The following is a 25,593-nucleotide window of genomic DNA, read 5'->3' as shown; positions in this document are numbered from 1 at the left end:
GGAGTGTCTGCTGCACTATAGAAACCTCTGCCACGCTGTCGAGGAGGGTTACCGCCCAACTCCTCTGGAGGAGCAGGGTTCTCACTGTCTGAGGCATACTTTGCTGTCAAAGTGGCAACTTTTTTCTTCTGAAATGGGGCTTGGTATTGAGGTGGTTCCTCGTTTTTTGACGTCAAACTGATGCTGCTGGTCACATCCTGTCTGCGTAGACTTGCCTTGTCTGCGAACCTGTCGCCCTCACCTCCACAGTATTGTTGAGCCGACGATTCCAGAAACGAACAAGTATCAGGAACCTGAAACCTCACGAGTGTTTTAATTTTAGAGCAGTCGCGCAAATCATTTCTACGTTCAGAAGCGTGAATTGGAGGCGAACCAGCACGAGAACCAGGCTTCTGTTGTTGCTGCTGCATATTTTTATTCCAAGCCTTTTTAGGAAAGACTGGCATCCCTTCTTTTCAGGAGGGGCTAAATTATGTGCCAGACTATGAGGTCGAACTCCCAAGCTATTGTGACCCAAAGATGTATAAACATCTGCAAAAATAATTGGTAACTGTCGCTCCCGGTCCACGTCCTCCACCGTCTCTAAGTGTTGGCGTACTTGTAGGCAAACTGCTTCACCTTTAATGTTGGGCAGAATCTTTTCAGAGACAGTAGGGAACATTCCCATTGATTTCATCGCCAAATCCAGGGATGGACCAGCCCTGTGTTCATCCTGTACCTTTTTCAGAATGCTCAGCAGAACATTCATGGAGGGGGTGCCAAAGCAGAGTGTATACACTGAAGCAAATATCGTCCCCAGGTGGTGCAGTCCGCTAAAGGAGGAATTAGACCAATCGGCAAGCTCATTGTAAGGATCCTGTGTTTCTCTACAGGAGTCGTATGTGGAAACACAACTTCAAGCTGCTCAATTTTCTGTGCTATCCAAAACGGTAAGTCAACCCAATTCTGAGGACGTTTACCCATCACAGACTAAATCATGACGGGACTAATCACTAGTCCACCGGCCTGAACTGACGGCGGAGCAGCAGCTACCACCAGAGCTGCCTGAAGTGCACAAGACATAAAAATGTATGACTAGTCTATGAAGATGAGCCAATTGTGTATATAATATTCGTAGCTCTCTGACAGTAAAATTGAGATAATTGGGATGTGGAATAAACCTGCCAAAACAGGCCAAGTCGCCCCATTGATAGACAAGGGGCCATTCAAACCGAAGAAACAGGATGAGGAAGGGCGCCATTAAACCAAATGTTATGTTGCCAGGACGTCAACAGAACTTCAATTAATGCATATGGTCGATAGGCGGCTGGTGGAGCAGAGGCCATGTATGCATGAAACAGATTATCATTAGCATCTACCGCTGGAAAAGTAACCCAAGAATATTAAACCTCGACGCGGTATGCACGATCTGCCTTGACAATGAAAAGAAAGGTAGCCGCCGCATTAAGGACTCCATGTTGTGTTATGTATGCTGTAACCGCCACGCGGTTAAGTGCCGCAATAGCAACCGGTTGTGCCATATCTGAAATGAAAGAATAAGTAGCAAAATGGTAGCGCAAAATTGGGTCTAAAAACCTTTTAAACTTCAAGCTTGAAAAATCTATAGAAATAAGAGGCTAAGCCCCCCCACCACGAATGTCTCAATAACCTGGTGAGAGAGTATCGTGGACAAGCACAAGCGCTACTCAAAGGTCTCATGAACATTTACCAGACCAAACGTTGGTGGCGCCATGTTACAGGGATTCTGCCCAAGAACAGAACTATGCGTAGGATTATGGGACATTAGTGCATAGGAACTGAGTCATCCTACTAACTTAGCACCTATGAGCCCGGGACCGACTAGCTATAGTGTCTCACTTGCCCTCCTACTCACTCACAGACAAACAAGTGATTTGACACCCCAGAACACAATCTCTCAGGATCCCGGTTGCAAGACACACCCTTTAGCTTGTACTTTTGTACCTGTCCACAATGAGATCTGATAGAGACACAAACCAGTTTAAAATATTTATTTTAATTAACGTGCTCTAACATGCACTATGCGTGCCAAAACAAGCAGGAAAATGCATAATACAAACACATAGCAGCTAGTCTATAAATCATGAAGGGAGATGTCATCATGAAAAGGTTATAGAGCCTAACCTCCTCTTCCTAAGAAGCAGTATTATTATATACTAGAAGATCTCTTGGATTTGTCTGCAGACCCCATACCTTAGACTATAGATTGTAGTTCGACATCATAGGTGCTGTCTCGCTGTTCTTCCTGGAAAGGTTCCTCTCCAAATGAATGTTCCCTATGCAATTCAAAGATGGCCGTGGGGAAGGAGCTCTAGGAATGAGCTCCCTGGCTTTGGGATCACTTTTGTTGTAAATCCCTGCTGGCCCACCCCCTGGCCCACCGGCCCGTCCCAAATCTCGGGACTTACTGTGGTTGCAGCACCGAAAGGATGAACCAGTAGCCTGCTGCACCATCCGAGTGCTTTGGCTCTGCCGACCTCACAAGCCGCTGAAGACGAGTGGACTGTCTTGTCGTGTGTCCAATGCTGAGAGCAGGCTCTGGAGGCTGAGCCGCGCCGAACTCCAGGCCAGACCTGATGCCGTGAGAGAGACCTGAGAAGGGCTAAGGCATCGCCACCCCTCCCTACCCCTCAGGTGAGCCTGCTTGGAAGGACGAGCTGTGCTGACCCCAGGCTGGACCCAATGCCACGTGAGAGAGCGGAAGAGTTACAAGGCGTCGCCGCCCCACACTACCCCTCAGGTGAGCCTGCTTACTGGTGGCTGTGAGCGGCTGAAGGCTTTGTGGCAGTGACTCGCTGGGAGTGAGTGAAGGGGGTCCATGACCAGTGTGGAGCCTCTTGCGGGTGCCCACACCGGTCACGACTCTCACTGGCCCAGCGTGCAAGGCAATCAACTAAATATCGACTGAAGTGCCTCATACTCAGGATTAGCTTCTCTGGTTGCTTCCCTTCCTCCAGGCTCTTTTGTCATGTCAGTGCTAACCTCGGTGCTAATAGATGGTTTGTTTACATTTTCTATAGCACACCAAAATATGACCATGCTTCCTTGGTGAGCTCTGACATCGTGTCCTCAAGTTTCAAGCATGATACTGAAGCTGTCCTTGAGTGGTGAAGTCAATTAGTTTGTTCAAGGGGAGAGAAGCGATTATGAGTCACTAGTGCATATAGGTTGTGCTCAGGCAGCTTTATGGAAGAAAATGTAGGTGATATTAAAGCACCCCGTTTATTGAAATACCCCAGATGTACCACCATAATTATTTCATTGGAGGAGCGATCCAGAGAAAGCCTTTCCAAAAGGAACCCAGAAAACAATGCATTCCTGAAATTGATGACAAGACAGTTTCTGGGCACATCCTTTGGTTGCGGTCCAACCCAGTACATTATTTGTATGTTGTTTATGCTGCTGTATAACTTCACAACTAAACTAATCTGTAGATTTTGCTAGCAAGTGTAATACCTTGTTTTTTAGCTGATTAGTGTCCTTGTCCCAGTCATAATTTAGTCATGGGACATTTTTCAAAATTATGACCAATGGGATGGCTTCTGGTGGTAACTGTAGGGCTCTACCTGAGTTTGATTTCAAATGTTGAGGCATGTTGCTGACTTTCCTAACTGTGCCTGCATCAGCTGAACAATAATGAGACAGCATGTGGTTGCTACTTGCAGTAGTATTAAAATAGTTAGCTACTTCATGTGATTGACCCAAATTAGAGGGACTTGGGTGAGATTTGCTGCTCCGATGGCCGCTCCCAGACACTGTGTGTGATTTGTTGTGAGGGGGACCACCAGTTTGCATTGGCATACCCAAATTAGCCCCTACGATCTTATCAGCCCCGGTGGTTGATCCCGGGGGAAGTCAGAATTTTCAGCGAGGAATCTGTTAAGGATGGCCATCATAGGGTCAACACCTTTCTCAGGGTTAGCTAGAGGATATTAGCATGCATAGCATACGTGGCTTCTCCATCCCAGACTACTTTCCCACAATAGACCAACGGAGAAGCCACAAGGTCTACTGATAGAGGAGTTTTGCTTGTAGGTGTTTTTTAAGCATATGGAGGTAGATCTGTTTGACCGTTTTGCCTTTTTTAAAGAGGGGGAGATTATGTTGTAATTACAGCCGCTGCGGGTGTTATTAGAATCAATCAGCAAGTCACCTTTAAATACACATCTCCGAGGTTTCCAAACTAACTTTATCTGCTTGTTGAGTGTGATGTTTGAGGCTCTGTAGTGACACCAGCGGGAAGATTAGTTTGCAAACCTTTCTTTGTGGCCCCCAACATCTCTTCAACTCACTCAATCTCATTATTAAGCCTGCCCATAGCAGGTAATCGTAGCAGTTAGCAGGGCTGTTTTGTAGATTTCTTTTTTACCATTTTGCCTTACCTCGAAAATAAATTGTTGTTGTCACTAGTGGAGGCAGCTCAGCAGTCAGAAATGCGATACCCCTTGGAGGAGCCAAAAGACCAAGGGGGCTGGCCGGGGCGCATCGCGTGCTGCAGTACTGGTGCTTGGCTTTTGAGCACTACCACTCTTAAGGTGTGGGCATAGGCGTGTCAAAGCAGCTCCTGCCTTGACGAAAGATGGTGCCTGTGGTATGCTTGCTCCCTCCACTGGCGCTTGGCTTTTATGCACTACCGCACTTCAGTTGGGGGCCTAGGCGTGTGAAAGTGGCTCCTCCAAAAGGAAAGATGGTGCCCATAGTCCTCCTGCTCCCTCCACAACAGGACAGGCGCTTGGCTTTTGAGCATTACTGCGTTTCAGGTGCAAGAGTAGGCAGGTCAAAGGGGGTCCTGCCATGAGGAATAATGGTGCCCGTAGTCCTCCTGCTCGCCACACTGCGGGACTGGCGCTTGGATTGTGTGTGGACAGAATATCATGTCAAAAATATTGAGGACCAAAATATCGAAAAGATAAGTGCAACTAGGTAAGTATACATTTACCATTATTAGCTTCAAATCTATGTACCTTGAAGATTTATATCTTGTCAGGATACATATATGTGGAGTTATATATAGTAAAACCTTACTTACCTGTAGAAACTTACCTTCACAGTATTTTTGCCCGCGATATTTACTGTGGAGATGTAAATATTTCACCCCCCCACACTGTATTTAAGAAATTAGTTGACTGTTCCAATTATTCTATATCTTTTATTTAGAAATGTATCAATGATTGAGCTCAAATAACTATAGAAGGAAAAAAAGATGAAACGATTGTAACAAATATATATTTATTTTATCAATAGTCCCCCATCCCACCTCTCACACACTCCCTAACTCTAAAAATAACTATTTTTAATAACGTAAAATTGAATACCAACCTTCATTCTCAAATGTCTATCCTTAATTTCTGTCAAAATGGCTTCCACCCAATCTTGCACTGTATTGTGATGTGCTGTCTTTGTCTTGAGCAGGTAACTTCAGGCTGTGCTCAGGCAACTGCTCCAGGGCTACCAGTGGCAGTGGTAATTTGCCAAAAGAATAGGTGGCACTGGTGGATGCTGCTGACACTCCTCTGTCTTTCACCCTATCCACCGGCTTCCTGAGAGCCACTAACATTTCCACCAACTTCCCCTACTTCAGCTGATGGGCACAATGGGATTGCAGCTGGGAAACAGGCTCTGGCTGGCCGACAGGTGAGAAAAACAGGAACTGATTGTAGGACCAATTACACTAAGCACAGATAAACCAAAACAGTTCTTCAGTGTACGGTACTATTGTCCTACAAATGTTATTTCTCCTCTACACCATCACTAACGTTGTGTTTGGGCTGCGTCCAAAATATATTTGTCTCACCAAGTAATAAAACATGACTATTTGTGAAGAAGAGCAATCTTTACTGACAAAGCTAGAGCCAAAGCTCTGCAGCACGTTCTCTACCAGGCACAAAAAGGGACAGTAATTATATCAACTCTTGCCCTCAGCTAAAACTTGTCAAAAAGCCTTCCTTTCATAGCAAAACACTAAGGGGCCGATTCCGATTCGGGTCGGAAAGGCTCTCCGACCGAATCGGTCAGTGCCGGCCGGATTCCATCCCGACCGAGCCATTCCGATGGGCTCGGTCGGAATGGAATCCGACTCGGATTTCCGGATGGTTTACGATGGGCTCGGAGAGCCCGTCTGCCATCCGGAAATCTTCCAGTACTCCCCCGGTCGCCTCTTTACGACCGAGGGAGTACGATGGCAGCTTTTCACTGCCTTTTCGTGCCGGTGTGTCCGGCACAAAAAGGCAGTCGAAGTTGTCTCTGGGGGCCCCCAGCGGGCCCCCATGGATGTGAGGCTGCCGGATCGCGCCCTCCAATGATCACTTCACCCGGTGGCAGGCACCTTGGTGTGCCGGCCACATGGTGCAGGGATGAACTGCACCCCTGCTTTCACCAATGCAGGCATGCATTCCGCTCGGAATGCATGCCTGTATTGTAAAGTATACGAATGCGACCGAACACTGTTCGGTTGCATCGTACTAGCAGGGCTGTAACCGACAACAGCAGGTCAGTCGGTTACAGCTCCTGGCCGATGTCGGACGGACTCAGGTCCGTCCGACATTGGAATCGGCCCCTAAATGTTAAAATTAATGGTAAGCATCAGATATCTTCTAGACTATTTAAATTTCTTAAATACCAGATTACCCTGATATCAGTTAAACTTAGCTGTCAAGTTTTCAGGTTGCTTATGTGTGATACTTCCGTGGTTTTAGTATACTTATGAGTGACATTCAACTACCTAAAGTGTGACAATTTGAGTGACACCTTCTCACCAGTAAAATGAAATAACAGAGTCCACTCAATGCGCTAAATAACAGACATTACCAACTTTTGTGCAATGAGAAGCACTAGCCTGACTATATATGGTCCATTATAACCCCATTAATACCCATCAGAGCCAGTGTGGTCCTGCCCAGACCCATCTAGTAACCCATTCCCAATCCAAAACAGCCAGCACTGCCCAGTGCGTTCAAACACCAGCTCACACAATTCTAGCCCCATGTACATCGACCAGAAGTGAAGGGTTGCCAGATGGCTGTTTTTTTCCTGACTGACCAGCTTTTTTATGCCCCAGCAGGCACAAAAATAAAGGAAAATCATCTAAAGGCGATATTTTTTCCTCCATACTTCCTGTCAATACATACTTAAAACACAAACATGCTTTAGTCTAACCCATGAAGCTTGATACTTGGCAGGACTGGTTAAAATGGCTTTTGAAAGCAGAGATCACAGAACTGTGGTTCATTTGTGTACCTCTGAAAACACTAGTCAATGACACTCGTTTTTAAAATAAATTGTCTCACCAAAAGGATTGTGGAAGACCCAGTTGACACTCACATTTGCACAGACCAAAAGTTCACACTACCTGTCTAGGCAGCCTCCTTGATTGACCCAAACCTCCATAACTAGAGAGAGTTACCTCTTGGTGATGTACAAACCACCTACAAATAACCTCCATCACAGCCTTTGCTGTATCACCAAACTCGTGTACTTCACATCCAAAATGAAAACATACTTCTTCAATCAACCACAACCCCCCAGAATGAATACTGGCCTCCCTTCAAAGGCATCCTAGATGCCCTAGCATGCTACGTCAAGGGCCTGAAGTAAATATCACCACAAACCTTGCCATCATTTTCAAAAGCAGTGGGATAATTCACAAAGCCTTAATGACTGCTATCCCGTCGCAATCTGACAGGTTAAGCTCACCACCTCCATTGACTATATGCACACACATATCCAGGATACAATCCAACTTGGGATGAAGAAGCTCAAACAAGAAAAAAAGGCAACAACCTTCAAATGCATGCATCCAGGATTGATATCAACATTCCTGCATCTGTCAGGACTGCCATAACACAGCTCCTACTTAGGAAACAGCTGGAGGCACATCTCTTTAAGAACATTAAATCAGAAAAAAGTAACAGCCCACCTCTGCTCCTAGATCCCAGCGCCCGCCCCCTTCACCCATTGAATGTTTATTTGTCCTTGACCCTGTAGAATGCTCCACTGTCTTCTGTCTGGGTTTTCTCGCTTATCCCTCAATTATACTCTGGCACACATAGCTGTTGATTGTACATTGCTCTTGTTCTACAAATAGTGTTCCTCCTCCCCCACCATCACAAATTGCCAGTTTTGCTCTAGGGGTGTGTGACTTGGCTAACAAAGTTGAAAAACCTGACCCTTCACAAAGATTCACAAAGATTGGTCACGTATCCCAACTACTATCCCTGAGGTGTTGGTCACCGGCCCAGTCTGTGGAACCTGCACTCTCACAGCATAACATTGGACTGCATGGAATTGTTTTACTTGCTGTGTCTCTTATGACCCTTAATGTCCCATCAGGTAGCGGATGAAAATAATAGCCGCATGGACACCCAACATACTTTCTGTTCCACTTGCTGCCAGACGTTCTCCTGCACTGGGAATTCTAGCAGTGGGGAACTGGAAGAACACGGAAGTTAATAAGGCAGGGTATGCCATAAAGAAATAATAAGCTGCTCCTCCTAAAGAGGAGTCTCGTGAGAAAGTGAGGCAACAGGAACATGACTTTTTTACAGACCCGTAGGAACATCTGAGGCATAAAAAATGTAATGAAATGAGAAAAGGAGCACAAACCAAAACAATCACAGGCTGTAAGGGAGCCCAAAGACAGGAGACGAAAAATGAGAAACAAAAAGTTTTGGTATTTCTCCAAATTAAATACAGAGAGTGAGAATGTCGCTGTTGGGATCGGTGTACTTCCTCTACATGTGTTATGTACAGCTTTTTAAGGGACCAATCCACTGGAAGTTACACAAAGTAGCCTTTATGTTCCGAATTTAATGGTGATAAAGTTTTCTGCAAAAATGGATGTTTATGAAATTGGTTTATTCACCTTGTAGTTTTATCCACCACATTGCTTACAATAACAAGCCTTACAGCTCAAAAATCATGTACAGTATATTTACCAGATAAACCAAAAGCACTGATGCTGTTTTGTTGAATGTTGCCACAATACAAGCTACAGAACATCCAGAATGCCGCCGCAAGACTGGTCCTCAACCTGCCAAGACACTGCCACATCTCCCAGCACCTGGAACACTCCACTGGCTCCCCATTGTAGCTAGAGTCACCTTCAAGATGCTCATCCACGCCCACAAGGCCCTCCATGACACCGGACCAGCATACCTGAACAGCCGACTCAATTTCCACGCACCCCATAGGACCCTACGATCAGCCCAGCTCTCCAACGCAGTGGTCCCCCGCACCAGAAAGACCAGATCAGACGATCGCTCCTTCTACTTCCTCGCACCTCAGACAGACAACATCTCTTCCCTTCTTCACAAGAAACCTCAAAACCTGGCTCTTCGACAGACCCCCTTCTTGATGGACTGGAACCTGCGAACCCCCCCTCCCCCAGCACCTTGAGACCCTCACAGGTGAGTAGTAGCGCGTGATTGATTGATTTGTTTTTTAATTAAAATGTTTGATTCCTATTGGCTGGTGGGGACAGACTGCTGAATATATTTCCTTCAGTAGTGATTAACAGGTATTGGAGCATTATGCTCTATAAATATGCTTATAAAATTGCCTGGCTAAACTCCTTCTAATGAGTTCAATCTGGGTAAAACATATCAGGAGTCACATTGAAGCCAAATGTGAGGAAATATTTACTACATAAACATTTTTTAATGGTGGGATTGCATTTGGACATGCAAATAGAGGATACGGTAAAGTGCAATTGTGATGTGATAGAATATACAAATATGAGATCCACAATGTAATGGGGAGAAGTACCATAAAAGTCAGTCGCCATGTTGGGAGGCAGCCCACTGGAGGGGCAAGGTCTACCCTTCCCACGGTGAGAACCATTTTGAAAGGGTGCAACTTCACTAGATAATTATGCTCTCAGCCAAGGAAATAACAATGTGTCACTGATAATGTGAATGGTTACCAACACCTTTGCATATAATCAATGAGAAATGGGCTGGATGTGGTAATAAGTAGATAAGTAGTACTTTCTATTGGAGCATCCATGCAAGGTGAGCACCAGAAGAAATTGACTTAGAATCATATCCCAGAACTTGGAATGTAAACTGAGCATACACAATGGAAAGGCCAATGAGAATGCATGTAAATAACAATCATGTTAGGATATCATCAACTATCAATAAATACATGCAAACTTACTTAGAGAACTTAGGGCCTGATTTAGAACTTAGTGGATGGGTAACTCCGTCACAAACGTGACAGATATCCCATCTACATTATTTCAAGTTCCATTGGATATAATGGAATTATAATACTGAAGACAGGAGATCTGGCACATTTGTTACGGAGTAAAACAATACGCCAAACTCTAAATCATGCCCTTAGTCATAAAATGTGGACTATGACTTACCACACTAGAGTTGTGCTCTTTTAAAATGGTTTGTAAGGTTGGTTGTCTTGTCTTCCATCTAGACCACTCCCAGGAAAATAAGAACATTCAGCTTGTCCCGCACAACAAATTTCAACTTGTGTAACCACTAACATAGCATTCAGTGGCTGCTGCGCATTTGTGATGTTCTGGCTGACGTTGCTCTGGAATAGTTTTCTATGATACAAGTAAGTGAAAGTAATGGGTGATTGATATTTTGTTACAACGCTGTTAGTAGTGTGGTGTTAGGGCACTGAGCGAATATTTAAAAAATGTTGTTGTCATGGCTTGGATTAACTGCTTACCCGCTCCATTTAGAATAAGCGATAGGTGTCACTGTGGCAAGATAGATTGACCCTGTATGTTTGAAAAAGATTCTTATTTGCAAACTCACTGTCCACAGTCCATAGCGGGGGGCATCTCCATTGCATGTATTGAATCATGAGGCACACAACGTATTGGGCCTGAGTTGCCACATAGCATTTAGTTTTACCTTGATGGGTTTCACATGATTTATAGAATGGCCACATAGATGTGGCTAGCACACTTGTACATTGTCTGACTACCATAAGGATCAAAGACTTGGAGCATTCGACCATTTGGGAGTTATATAATGCATTATGAGGATTATTATTTACCACCTACGTGGTGAGTTCGTTGTTGTAATCTCAGCCCAGTGAACAGTGACTGGATATAAATCCTCCTCTTTATGATGTATTGAGTACAGTTGGTGAGGTAGGTCCAGCATGCTCTACTCCTAGCACCTTCTCTTGGGCTAATGATGTAGTTTGTACTAATAAGCCTCTCTTCATTCCTATAGGTATAATAGAGAGGCACAGTCTCATGTCCTGATTAGACCCTCATAACTAACTCTAAGGGTCGAAATACTGACTAAACACAGGGATTGTGGAATACAAACTATTTTCTGGGGGCAGCAGACAAGCAGAACTTAACCCCTTTAGTGAGGATGTCAGCCAATGGTGGACACCCATACTACTTCCACAGTGCATCTGTCAGCTATTGGAGAGGTAAAGAGAGGCCCCTCCGGTGCAGAGCATCAGAGGGATTCCCGTATTATCTTTGAATCTAGGTCTGCTCGGGAAGAGCTTCCCAAGCAATATGAGGTTTTTCTTTTTCTTTAGTGTAATAACAATCAGGGCGCATGGTGCACTATATTACACTAAAAGGAAAGTAAAATGAGCGAATGAGCGTGTTTTACTTTCACTGCATCAGTGCTGGGGGGACATATCTCAGCCCTCAAGCACTGATTGGGGTGGGAGGAGTATCGCTGGAAATGAGAGAATCTCCCCTTTCCAACGATATCCCTGCCCAGTGAATCCATGCTTAGTGTTCACCATAGGTGAGCGTTCCTCAAGCAGGGATCCACCCACTAGACCAGGAGTTTTGAGGAAGCTAACCCCCTTGGGCAAGGGCTTGTGCTCCCCCCACCCCATATCAGAACAGTCGTTCTGCCCCATGCAAGGTGAATGGTGGTAATTACCACCGATCTGCCCCCCCTCCCCAGGGGGTGGGCAGAAAGCACACTAGACAAAAGGTTTTTAAAAAAAATATATATATATAGGGGTGGGGCCTGCCCACTATCAGCATGGCTATGCCCCCATCCCGCCCCAAAACTACAATGCATCTGTCCCCCCAGAGGACAGATTGGTGATTACCTCCAAATTGCCCCCCCTGGGGCAAAAAGTCCACTAGACATCAGGGAATGTCTTTAAAATAAATATAGGTGTGGTGGCTGCCCACCATGAGCATGGCCATGCCACCATACTAGCAAGAGAGACATTCTTTCTGCCCGCCCCAGGTGATAGACAAGGTCATTACCCCGATCGGCCCCCATGGAGCATTAAACCCACTAGACACCAGGGTCTGTTCTTAAATTAAATATAGGAGTGAGGGCTGCCCACTATGGGCATCGCCATGCTCCTACCTGACAAAAAACTACAGTGACAGTCTTTCCTGCCAGCAACAGGAACATATCAAACCACAGTCAATGACAGCCCGTGGAATGGGACTCCCATTGACCTCGGTTTGATCAATTTCTGTTGGGGGTGCTATTCCCAGCCACACAAGTGGTGCAGGGTTTTGTGGAGTAGCGCTGGGTGGCAGAAATGTTGTGGATTCATGCGGACTCGAGAAATTTGTAAGCTAACTATTGTCGCAAGACTGACGATTGATAGAGACTCAGAGATACTTTTACCCAATGTATTGAAGAACAATGTACCAATATATCTTTTTTTTTCCTACCTCACTCCTGACAGGGTATAAGGCATAGGAGATAAATTTAGCCTTACCCCACATCGGAATACGAATTGCACGATATCTGTTTCTCATATATATTGTTTCACACAAACATAGCCTTTTGCTTGCACATATACTGTCTTATAATCATATTCATTTTATTATATATCTCATATCCGTTTGTTTCTTGTAATGTCAACACTGGTGTTGGTTAACTATTCTGATGTAAAGCGCTCTGATACCCACGGGTCTTGTTCGCGCTATACAAAACTTTACAATAAATAAATAAATAAATAAATAAAGTTTCAATCACTGAAATGTAAGAAAAATGTATGATTTCAACCATAGTTTGAGATTTGCCGGTCAATGTGGCTAGTAAATCCTAATAGGATCCATGCAAGGCACACCACCCTGGAATTCCCTGGTTGTCTAGTTTTCAAAAATGTCTGTAGTTCATAGGTTTGCATGTGTGGCACCACAGCACAGCAGCAAATACCACTGCTACCCCTATTGCTGATATCTCACTGTAGAGCTTTAGGGCCTTTTTGTGTCAGGGTCTCATTGCCCACCTACACAAGCGGGGTGCGATTCTTATTGGGGGGACAAGTGGAAACTCAGAGTGGTAGGAAATATATGGCTCCCCGCAGATTCCAGAACATTCCAAGACAGAAATTTGAGGAAAATATGTTTCCCTAGGTGCCGGCTGGGCCCAGAATCCACAGCTACCCACTTTGAAAAGAAAGGGTCAGTTTTGAGTAAAAAAATGTGATGTATCCATGTTGAGATTTGGGCGGTTTTCAGTCGCTGACACTAGACCTATCCACTCAAGTGATGTACCATTTTTATTGAGAGACTTGAGGCAATTCTGGATGGAAACAAGTTTGTGTCTCCCTCAGCCACGACCCGTGGAGAGAGTTCCGTGGGGCAGAGAGGCGGGGCGGGGTAGGGGCAGGGTGGAGGTTGCTAAAAAACGGTATATGGATAATTGGAGGTAAGTAAACAATTTAATAAATAAAATGAATTTCGTAGCGCGCCCTGCATCGCATTTTGCGATGCTGGGTGTGCTACGAAATTCGTTTTTCCAATATCCATAATCAGGTTTTTAGCAACTCCCACACTGCCCCTTCCCCGCCCTGCCTCTCTGCCCCACGGAACTCCCTCCACGGGCCGCGGCTGGTCTCCCTGCAGATTCCAGAACTTTCCATCACAGAAATGAGATACAAATGTGTTTTGGTAGCAAAAGTTTGAGGTTTGCAATGAATTCTGCGTTAAAAAAAACCTTGTGAGACCCATGCAAGTCACCCCACCCTATTTTCCCCCAGTGTCTAGTTTTAAAAAATTTGCAAGTTTGCTAGGTTTCCCTTGGTCCCGTCTGCCTCTTATATCATGGAAAAAGAAGTGTGTAACCTGCATCTTAGAAGTTGTGTTCAATGCACAACAGATAACTGTGTACCTAGAATACAAGAAACTCCCCAGCGGTAAAGAATGATATAAAAGAGACAATTCACAAGAAAGAACGGACCTCTGGATATAGTGCATTTACTTCATCCTTTAAATAAGGCGAATTCTGACTTTCCTGTCTGTGTTCCTGGTACTGCTCTTGTTCTAAAATATTTGATTTGATTTAAATCTATAAAGCACAGCCTTTACTCATATGAATCAACCAACATAATATTGGAAAGTCTAATTGACAGATGACACTGTGAATCACAGACAATGAAAGAGCATAATTGACCCTGGATACGGATGTAGACACTCAAACTTTCTTTTTTATTTCCTGTTTCTACTCACTAAGGGTGCTTGTCTTCTTTATTCTGCAAGAGGGAAAGGCAATACCCAACATGCAGAGCTTGTGCTGGTTCCTACACTAACTCTTATCCTAGCATTGCTAATTTGAGACAGTGGTTGCATTTGGAGGCCACCACCACTCATCTTTTTGGAGTGGCACTTATGTTTCCACATTACATATTTAAAGAGAGCGAATGAGGTAAAAACACACAAAGCAGAAAGACCAAGAAAGAGAACGTCTGAAGTATGTGACAAAGGGAGAAAGTAAGAATCTGCAGTAATGAGATAAAGAGGCAGGGAGTATCTGATGGTGGACTAAAAAGGCATAAGTTGGAATTAAGACTATGAAGCCTTGGTAACAGGAGCAGTGACGTTTGATTGCACCGGTGCAGGATTCTGAGCAGAGCACTCATTCTTTTACAAACTAAGTACTGTATCCATATCATCATCCAGGAAAATAGTTCAAATGCACTTGGAAAGTGCCATTGCTTGAGATTCCACTCATGCCAGAGAAGAGACCATGTTGGTCTAGTGGCACAACTTCTCTGCTGAAGTCTGTAAAGTGCAATAGCACTAAAAACAGTGAGGGAAAGTCTAATGAGAAACGAGTACAAAGAGCCTGACATGATCTTAATGGCAGGCGAGCTGAGAAGCAAGTATAAAACAAGGAAGAAGTGCAGTAAAGAAAACTCTATGACAGTAGACTCCACAACTCTCTCCTCCACTCTGCAATAGAACATTCCACTTAACGACACTCCACTCGATGACACTCAGCTCTACGATTTAAAACACATTTTCATTTTTTTAAAACAATAAATTAAATTAAAAAAACAAAAGTTAACGCTTTGTTATAATTAGGAATACTTTATTTAATTTTTCTATACAAACCAAACTTAAATTGCACAAACATTACAAATTCTAAAATTATATTTATACTTTAAATTTAAAATGTAAGCACCACCTTTAAATTACAATAAATGTATTCATTCTTTATATACAAACCAAACAAACTACACAAAAAGTTGAAATAATTCTAAATTTATACTAAACCCTTTAATTTGTAATTTATGCAGCACCTTCAAATTATTATAAATAGCGCACCTCCGTACACAATGTATTGAACTAGATAGCCGCATTACATTTAGTATAAATAGTGGTGTCCTGCATTGGCGAATATATACCTTGCTGAGACTGTTGAATGTGATTGTGGGTCACATACTGATGTGCGTGCCATTGGACCCTTTTTGCTCTCCAGTACGGGCCCTTTATTTGCGCCACAAACTGGGTCCCTCACTCCCTTCACGGTTGGTGGAACTCATGTGGTTGTTTCTATTGATTCTGTATTCCCCTTTCACACAAAGTCAAAAGCTTTATTTGTATTGGGTTAATTACATTATTAATAATGTATAAAACAACAATACAGTACTTTAAGTATATGGTGTTCTTGAAGAAGGAGCACTTTAAGAACCATGTCTGGTGTTAATATGTCATTATAAAGTGCAAATGCGTTTATCATAGGGTGCGTTTCGGCTATGTCGGGAGTGCGGTTATTTACAAGGTAGGCAGTGCTGTGTGTGGAAGTTTTTAAAATACATTTTATATAATTAAAACTGATTAGTCTTATGTCTACGGGTACATGACTTGGATACATTAAGACTCATGTTCTACATTTGGTCCTTCTTTCTGTATTTTTGAGGTACAAACATTCCCATAGCTGGCTTTTATGTCCGCTTCCCGAAGAAGTTTGTTTACTTGATTGAGGAATTTTGCGCCTCTGAAAATGAACATGATGGATGTACCCGCCATCCTGCGGATCACTGCCTGTCTACATGTTCGAATTTTTAGGACGTTAAAAATAGGTTTTACAAGAATCTTCCTCAGGTCACTGACGCTTGGGCATACACACAGCAAGTGAGTTAGTGTTTCATTGTAATATCTGCAGAGACAGCAGCTCGTTGTTTGTGCTTTCCTTTTCCATGTTAGCAAGAGGTCCTTTGAATCGTACATTCCTAGTCGATATTGGATGAAACTTTTTTTTATCTCTATGCGCAAGTGTGCAGACAGGTAGGCTTGAGGCTTTGGGGATGTGTATGAGTTTTATCACTGTCCATGCATGGCGTTGTTTTGTCAGGATTAATTTGTCAACCAAAAAGGATTTCTTCTTTACATGGTTGTTACGGGACTTATTGCATGCTGCCCTGTCGTTCTTGTTATCCCACAGCTCTAGGATGTCTAGCTCCTCCAAGGACTTTTTTAGATGGACGCCCCATGAATTTGGGAGTTTTTGGGGCCATTTGTGCCTGGATCTCAACCCAGCATATGCTGTTAAGCGAGCCTGGTTCGGAGGATCGAAGCTTCCAGCACAGCTTCACGAAGGCGTTCACGCTTCGAAACCTCTGATTCAGGAGGCCAAATTCTAGATGGACCTGGGCTGGTGATGCCCCGGTTACTTACCGGTAATCTTCATTACTCCGAGTCCATGTCTTCCTCGCCACAGTATTATACATATGAGCCTCCGGCTCCACACAGAACTCCAAGTAAATTAAAAGAGCAGCGCTCTAGTCTCCCCTCCCTCCTCCAATAGTGGCCCCAGAGGCTTCATCCAATCCTATAAAAGGATACATACCCACCAGCCCAGCCTGAAAAACCAAGCCGCAGACATGAAGCCACCACCAGGGCCGGGAGGGAAGGGAAACTATACTGTGGCGAGGAAGACATGGACTCGGAGTAATGAAGATTACCGGTAAGTAACCGGGGCATTACCTCCTCGTCCTGTCTTCCTCGCCACAGTATTATACATATGAGCCGATACCAAAGCAATCAGCTTCATGTAAGGAAAACAGACCACACCATCAGTGCAGCGAAAACATATTTTAATATACAGAGGCATAACAACCCAAAAAATGGACAACCTCTTAAGGCACCCCAGCAGTCAAAACAGAGGAGGCAAACGAAACAGAACCCCCACCCCCAATCTGGAGGCGGTAATGGGACATAAAGGTATGCGGAGAGGACCACGTAGCAGCCCTACAAACATCCTCCATAGACACCCCTTTGAAAGAAGCCCAGGAAACAGCCACCGACCTGGTGGAACGACCCTGAACAGGAAGGGATGGAACCTCAGATACCGAAGCATAAGCCAAGAGAATGGCTTCCTTGATCCACCGACTGATCGTGGACAGGGAGGGCTTCATACCCTGACGCGACAAACCATAATTCACAAACAAGCAGTCAACCTTACAGAAGGGAGAAGTGCGAGAAATGTAAATCATCAAGGCACGCCTAACATCTAAGAGGTGCAAAAGCGACTCCTCAGCCGAGGAGGGATCAGGACACAAAACCGGAAGAACCACCTCGGCAGACCGGTGAAAAAAAGAATCCACTTTAGGAACAAAAGTGGGATGAGGGCGCAAGACCACCCGGTCCGCCAAAACCAACAAAAACGGGGCAGAACGAAGGAAAGCACCCAACTCCCCCATACGCCTGGCAGAGGCAATCGCCACCAGAAACACCACCTTGAGAGTCAAAAACTTCAGGTCCACAGACTCCAAAGGCTCGAAAGGAGCCAACTGCAAGGAACGCAAAACCAAAGGAAGGTCCCAAGGAGGAGGACACATGATAGGACGTGGCCGCTGGAAAGAAAGAGACTTAAAAAGCCGAGCAACCAACGGAGAAATGGAAACCAAAGGCAGTACATGAAATGCCCGAATGGCGGCCCACTGAGCCCGAAGGGTCGAAATGGCCAATCCCAACACAAACCCATCGTTCAGAAAGTCCAGAATGCGAGCCGGATCCAAAGCATCCAACGTCAGCCCACGATCAACACACCAAGAAGCAAAATGATCCCAATGCTTGGCGTAAGACTTAAGCGTAGAAGGCCTCCGGGACTGTTGAATGACACCAGCCACAGCCACCGAACAACCTTCACGCATCAGAGACTCCCTCTCAAGAGCCAGGCCCGCAGACCTAGGGAACGGAACACAGGCAGAGGAAGAAGAGGACCCATCAGAGGATACGGCACGAACGGCAAGGGCCAACCTGGAGACACAGCCAATTCCCTCAGAAGGGGAAACCAAGGGCGACGCTTCCAACAAGGCGCAATCAGAAGCACCAGCGACCCCTCCCTCCTGATCTTCTGTAACACCGCCGGAAGCAGGGGAACAGGGGGAAATGCATACAGCAGACCCTCCGGCCAAGGGAACGAAAGGGCGTCCACCCTCCAGGCGTCCCGGCAAGGCATAATCGTGCAAAAACAACGGGTCTGGGCATTGTCCCGTGACGCAAACAGGTCCACAATCGGACAACCAAACATCATCTGCAACCTCCTGAACACCCACTTCGTGAGAGACAAGGAACCCATGGAAGGAAACACCCGGCTCAGACAATCCGCCACAGTGTTCTCCGCACCCGGCAGGTAGATGGCAGACAGGGACTCCAGATGCACCTCCGCCCAAGAACCAATCCGACGAGCCAGGCAACTGAGGGAGCGCACCTTGCACCCCCCTTGATGGTTCACATAAGACATCACAACCTGATTGTCCGTCCGGATCTGCACGTGGTGACCCCGAACAAGATCCGAGAATTCCAACAGACCCAGAAGGACGGCTTTCAGTTCCTTGTAGTTGGAGGAACATGACAAAACCGACTGAGGCCAAATCCCTTGAGTCGTCGAAACCCCCAGAGTAGCACCCCATCCCAGCAGGCTGGCATCGGTAGTGACCACGCGGGTGGGCACAATCAGAAAAGGGCGGCCCTTGGACAGATGACCCTCGTCCAACCACCAACCCAGGACCACCCGAACCTCCTCCGACATAGGAACCAGAACATCCATATCGAGGGAACAGGGGTCCCAATGCGATAAAATGTGGGACACCACCGGGTACATATGGAGGCGAGCCCACGGCACCGTCAACAATGAAGCCGACATCAGACCCTGAACACGCAACCACAGGCTCACAGGATGAGAAACCCCCACCAACAGGGAACGAACAGCAGACATCAGGGACAAAACACGGGGAGGGGGCAGGAACACCATCCCCAACAGAGTCTTGAACAGAGCCCCAATGAAAGTCAACTCTTGTGCAGGAACCAGGGAGGACTTCGGCACATTCACGAGGAACCCATGATGCGTCAGGACATGGCACACCTTCTGGACATGCAACTCCGCCTTAGGAAGAGAAGAAGCAGAAATTAGAATGTCGTCCAGATAAGGAAAAACACTAACCCCCTCTCCATGCAAATGTCCAACAAGAGGAGCCAGAATCTTAGTAAAGATCCGGGGAGCAGAGCAGAGCCCAAAAGGCAATACCTGGAATTGGTAATGACGACCCTGCACACAAAACCGGAAAAACTTCTGAAAGTCCGGATGAAGAGGAACATGCAGGTAAGCATCCTTCAGGTCTAACGATGCAAGGAAATCCCCCTGAGATATCAGAGGAAGGATCAAAGGAAGGGAAACCATCTTGAACCCTTGGTGAGGGATGAAAGTATTCACCCACTTCAGGTCCATCACCGGTCGAAGATCCCCTGTGCGCTTGGACACCAGGAAAAGAATTGAGTACACCCCTCTTCCCAATTGGTCGCTGGGCACAGGAACGATCGCCCTCTTGACCACCAGGGAAGCAATGCCGTCCAAAAGCGCCAATCGTTTCACAGGATCCCTGGGACAAGGAGTGGCCCTGAAACAGTCTGGGGGTGTCCGGGCAAATCCAATGCGCAAACCCTCCGAGATCACCTGAAGCACCCATTGGTCCGACACAGTCTCTCGCCAAGATTCCAGGAAGCAAGTGAGCCGACCCCCAACCGGACCCACACCAGGAGCGATCCAGTCATGATTTGGAAGCGGGAGCGGAGGAGGCAGAAGCTCCGGAGAACCGGGACTTATCAAAGGAGGGAGCACCCCGGCCACGCCCCCGTCCACGAAAGGGCTGACCTGCCCGACCCCTCTTCGAGGCACCAAAAGACCGCTGAGAACCAAAGGCACGGAACCTGCCAGGACGGTCAGGAGCAAGCAGTTTACGGTCCTCCGCCGTCTTCTTCACCATGTCGTCAAGAGAGGAACCAAAAAGTTTAACCCCCGAAAAAGGGATTTTCATAAGCAAGGTTTTCTGGGCAGCATCAGCCTTCCATGAGCGGAGCCACAACTGACGCCTCGCAGCCACAGAGGATCCGGCCGCAGAAGCAGCAGCCCCCAGCGAATCAAAGGAGACATCGGATAGTAGACGAACCTGTTGCTCCATCATCGCCAGGGTAGAAGAAACATCCTCCCCCTGGTCCAACAACTCCGACAGAGACTGAAAATCCTTGAGCAAGGACTGGATCGTGTAAGACGAATAGGCCGCAGCCCTGATAGAAAAATTGGCAGCCGCAAAAGTGCGTTCCACAGCACCATCCACCTTACGGTCAACAGGGTCAGCAGGAGAAGAGTCCTCCGAGACAACGGACCCATGCGAAGACATGCTCGCCAACAAGGAGTCAACCTTCACGGAGGCAGGGTATTTCACCGCAAAATCCTGAAGAGGGTACCTCTTACCCAAGAAACGAGGAAAGGAACCCTTGTCCACATCCTTCCATTCATTCTCCAGGACCTTCAAGACAGAGGAATGGAGAGGCAAAGAATCAGGCTCGGGACGACGATATTGCGAAAACAGATCGTCATCCAGAGGCACCACAGAAGCAGGGAACACCAAGTTTTCGCGAATGTGGCCCAGCACCTCCTTCAGGTCGGCACCTTGCACAAAGCGACCCCTGACATCAACCTCCTCCTCAGTATCAGAATTTGCATCAGCAGCAGCGCCATCAACCCTCGCCTTTTTAGGAGGAGGGATAGGAACACGATCCTGCAAAGCAGCAGAAACAGCAGTATTAATCATCTGCTGCAAAAGTTCCATAGAGGGAACATGCACCCCCGAACCGGAAGCCACATCCAAAGGAACAGGAATATCCATGTTAGAAGAATCCATGACCGACAGCCAAGTGAAACCAAACCAACACAGGCATCACGGAGAACAGCCAGGTAAATAGGACCCCAGGTTGCTAGGCAACGTAAGAAACCCCACCCGGACTGAAGCCGAAGGAAATAAAGCAACCGGAAGAGCCGCGCGCCGCAGTAGGAGGAGGCCCAGACCGCAGCGCGCCAAGCTCAATCAGCCCCAAACACGCCTCCCGCTCAGCAGGAGACGAAGAGGCAAGAAAACGCCGCCGCCGTGAAGACCGGCATCAGGTAAGGCATTAGAACGGTAATTTTTACTCACGGAAGCCCTCGGCCCCCATAGATCCCACACCCGGCCGTGCAACGTCCGCTCAGCAGGACGCGCGGCCGGGAAAGGAAAACAAATGTGAAACGGCAATTAGGAAAACATCCCGCATAGGTGAAAAGACATACAAACCCAGCCGATAAACCAAACCACGGAAGTCCGCTTAAGCAGGACACGAGGTAGCCAGGCAATAGCAGGGGGAAACAAAACTTTAAGAAAACGAATGTGACAAAGTATGTAAAAACCAACATCAGGCAGCACACAGCAAACTAACAACCCCCAACTAGATACCACAGGACAAGGGGAACCGCCAAAGCAGGAACCCCGTCCCACTCACCTGACCAGCAGGGAAACCACAGCACTCGGAGAAGTGCAGAAAAAAAGAACAGGCTGGGCTGGTGGGTATGTATCCTTTTATAGGATTGGATGAAGCCTCTGGGGCCACTATTGGAGGAGGGAGGGGAGACTAGAGCGCTGCTCTTTTAATTTACTTGGAGTTCTGTGTGGAGCCGGAGGCTCATATGTATAATACTGTGGCGAGGAAGACAGGACGAGGAGGTAATGCGCATTTGGGAAGGCAAAAAACAGCTTTGTACACCTTAGTCTGGAGCTCATTTAACAAATCGGAATCCTTGCTTCACCATGTTTCTATACCGTATGATAGAGTAGGTAGTATTTGTGCTGCCATCACTTAAAAAAAAAAAAGATGGCTGTAGTCAGGCCAGCAAAGTTTTTTATTCAACAATTTGTATACAAAAATGTATGATTGTGCTTTTGCTCCCAAGTCCATTATATGTTCCTATGAGTCAGGCCACGCCCCAGAGTGATGCCCAAGTATTTGTACAAACCTCTCTGTTCCACTTGGTCGCTGTTGACGTACTATTTAAATTTGCTATTCTTAGAGTCCACCATTCGCACTACCTTTGTTTTCTTTTTGTCCAATGTAAGCTTTTCCTGATCGAGGTATGATATCAGGTTATTTATTGCACTTTGTAGGCCAATCGGACTTTGGCTAAGCACGACGATGTCATCAGCATATTGTAAGTAAGGGATTGGCTCCTTAGCTAGAATGGGTGATTTCTCTTGACTGATAGTATGTGATTGACTATATCAGCTAGGTATAAATTAAAAAGGCTCGGTGCCAAGACGCAACCCTGTTTTAACCTGCGCTGAGTGTTTATTTGACTGTGGGTCTGCTACCATCTCCGCGTTTCACCTTCGCCCATGTTTCATTATGCAGGATGATCGCTGCTTCGAGTAGTTCCGATGGAAGCCCCCATGTTTTTAATTTCTCCCATAATCTGTTTCGGGTCACTCTGTCAAACGCAGACTTCAGTTCAATGAAACATGCAAATAGTTGGGTTTTCCTTCTTGTGGCTTTTTCGGTTAGAAGTGCTAAGGTTGCCAGATTTGTTGTTGTTCCCATGCCCAGCATGAAACCAGTTTGAAACTTCGGGATTGCGCATGTCTCCTCTATCCAAGCTTGAAGGTGCACTAATAAACACGATGCATATAATTTGGCCTCTACATCATACAGGGATATAAGTCTGTAATTTTCAGGCTGGCGGCGGTTTCCATTTTTGAAAATAAGCTGGATTATGTCACCTTTCCTAGAATGAGGCATCTTATTCTGCACACATATGTGATTAAAGAGGGGTGTTAGGTAGACTGCCCAGAAGTCAGGTGCGTGCTTCAATAGAGGATTAAGGGTACCATTTTGCCCTGCTGCTCCTTCCGTCTTTAATTTTTTTATTATTTCTCTTAAATTCCTTACATCCGTGAGGGTATTTAAACCTTCGGTGTACGTGTCTGGGTCAGCATCCAAATGTTGCTCAGCTTAGAGTTGAGGGACGATCCTCTTTCTCTGGGTCTTGTGAGTCTTGTTCCTTTTTCTAATTACCGGTATTATTGTGCTCCATGTGGTTGTACATTTTAAGTACATGGTTTTCCAAGTTTCTCTTGTTGGAGTCTTGGTCCGTTTGTTAAGTTATTTATTATTCCCCAGAAATCCCTACTATTTGGCAGTTTACTTGCCCAGAGTAGTTTTCTCCAAATAGATTCCCTGTAGGCCGATTTAGATTCCTTGCATTTTCCCCTAAATGTAGTCCTCAGTTTTTTCAACTTGCTCTTGTCTGTTGGTAATCACTTCTTTGCTGCCGAGGCCTGATTCCACACCTCTCAAGTGATCCTTCTTTTTTGGTCATGCAGCTGCCTGTGAAACCAGGCTTTGTTCCTTGTTTCAATGTTCTTCCTGCGTCCGTGCTTGACTGGAAAGTTGTGTATGAGAATGTTGCCTAGTTTTTCCCAGTTTGTGATTATATCTTGGTCTCTCAGGGGCCCTATCTGATTTTTGTAGTCTTTGATAACTTCCATAATTGCATTTTTCTGATCCACGCCACTTTAATCTTCTTAGGTTGTACATTTCTGGGAATTCGACTGGAGTTTTTGCTGTACATGTTGTGGCGAATTTGATGTTTATCTTCACGATTTGCGGGAAGTAGTCGCTTTCTGGGCGTGAACAGATGTGAAAAGAGTCTATCATGTAGAAAAGATCATTATTGGCGAATATTAAATCGATAGTTGAATGCCTGTTTTTTCTCATGTATGTAATGGCGGCCGGGCTAACTCTTATTGTGTGTCCATTTAAGAATGTTAGGCTCAATGCTTCTAGCTCTCGGTTTAGTTTTCGTGTTTCTGGGTCATTTTTAGGTTTTGCCTACGCAATGCGTACGAAGTACGCATGCGCTAGCAAAATCTAATGATATCTCTATGTGGGGTCGGGTATCCGCCCCCTCCTCCCATTGGCTAGCTCCATAAATGGAGGCTAGCCATTGGTAGAGGGCTCTGTCTGTCAATCCCAGACCAGATTCGGGGGCGTTCCCGAGAATTTTTCCCTTTTGGCTACGTCACGCGACGTCAGCCGAAAGCCGGGAACGCCCCCGAATCTGGTCCGGCATTGCCGGCACCTGCATCAGCCTTCCTGCTCGGGACGATTGCACAAAAGTCGCTCGATAGCCCCTCCCTCCCGCTCCGTGGCAGCCCGTTTCCCTCCCTCTCCTCAGGCCGGCCAGCCGAAAGAAGCAGCCGTCCGCCTCCAGCCAGGGCCGCGCTGGGATTGGCCCAGCCGGCCGAGCCTCCACCACGTCATCGGGAGGAGGAGTGGAGAGCAGGAAGCAAGAGATCTGCCGGAAGATGTCCAGGTGAGTGCTTTGTTTTTTAGTTTGTTGCTTTGTCCGTGTGTGTGTGTCTGTTCCCGCCCCTCACCCTCCCGCTGTCAGTGTGTGGCCGTTCCCGACCCCCCTCCCGCTCTTCGTGCCTTTCCGCCCCCCCCTCCTCCGTTTACCTCGTGTGTGGCCGTTCCCGACCCCCCTCCCGCTCTTCGTGCCTTTCCTCACTAACCTTTCTCTTGTACCCGCTCGGTGCACTCTTGTGAGGACCCCTCACAACACCGATTCTGCCGAGACCGGCCCTAATCATGCGATCTGCCTCCTCCCGCCAATCACACTTCAGATGCCAACCCCATCTCAGCCCTACCCAGAGATCCCTCGAGACAACACCCTGCACGGGACCTTCGCCCACCTAACCCTCAACTTCTCCCTCCACCAGTTCTGCCACCTTCTCTCCCACTGTGCCCCTCCCTGCCCGCCGAAGGTTCATGGTGGTCGCCGAAGCATCGCGGAACATGCAGGAAGTCGAGTGCGCTCCTCTTTAACAAGAAAGTTGTGAAGCCCGAAGCGTTCCTGTGGGGTTTCTTCCGAATCGACGGGGTTCAAGATGCCGCCGCCGCCTCCTCTCTTCCCGATGGGGGCGTTCTCACCCGACCGATGCCTAAAGGGGGAGATGTCACGGCTGCTCTCTAGAGGACGCCCCACGCCATCAGCTGACCTCTGC

The sequence above is a fragment of the Lissotriton helveticus genome, chromosome 11 (genome assembly GCF_964261635.1).
Source record: "Lissotriton helveticus chromosome 11, aLisHel1.1, whole genome shotgun sequence".
NCBI lineage: Eukaryota > Metazoa > Chordata > Amphibia > Caudata > Salamandridae > Lissotriton > Lissotriton helveticus.
The sequence above is the reverse complement of the archived record's forward strand: the minus strand, read 5'-3'. Positions refer to the sequence as shown.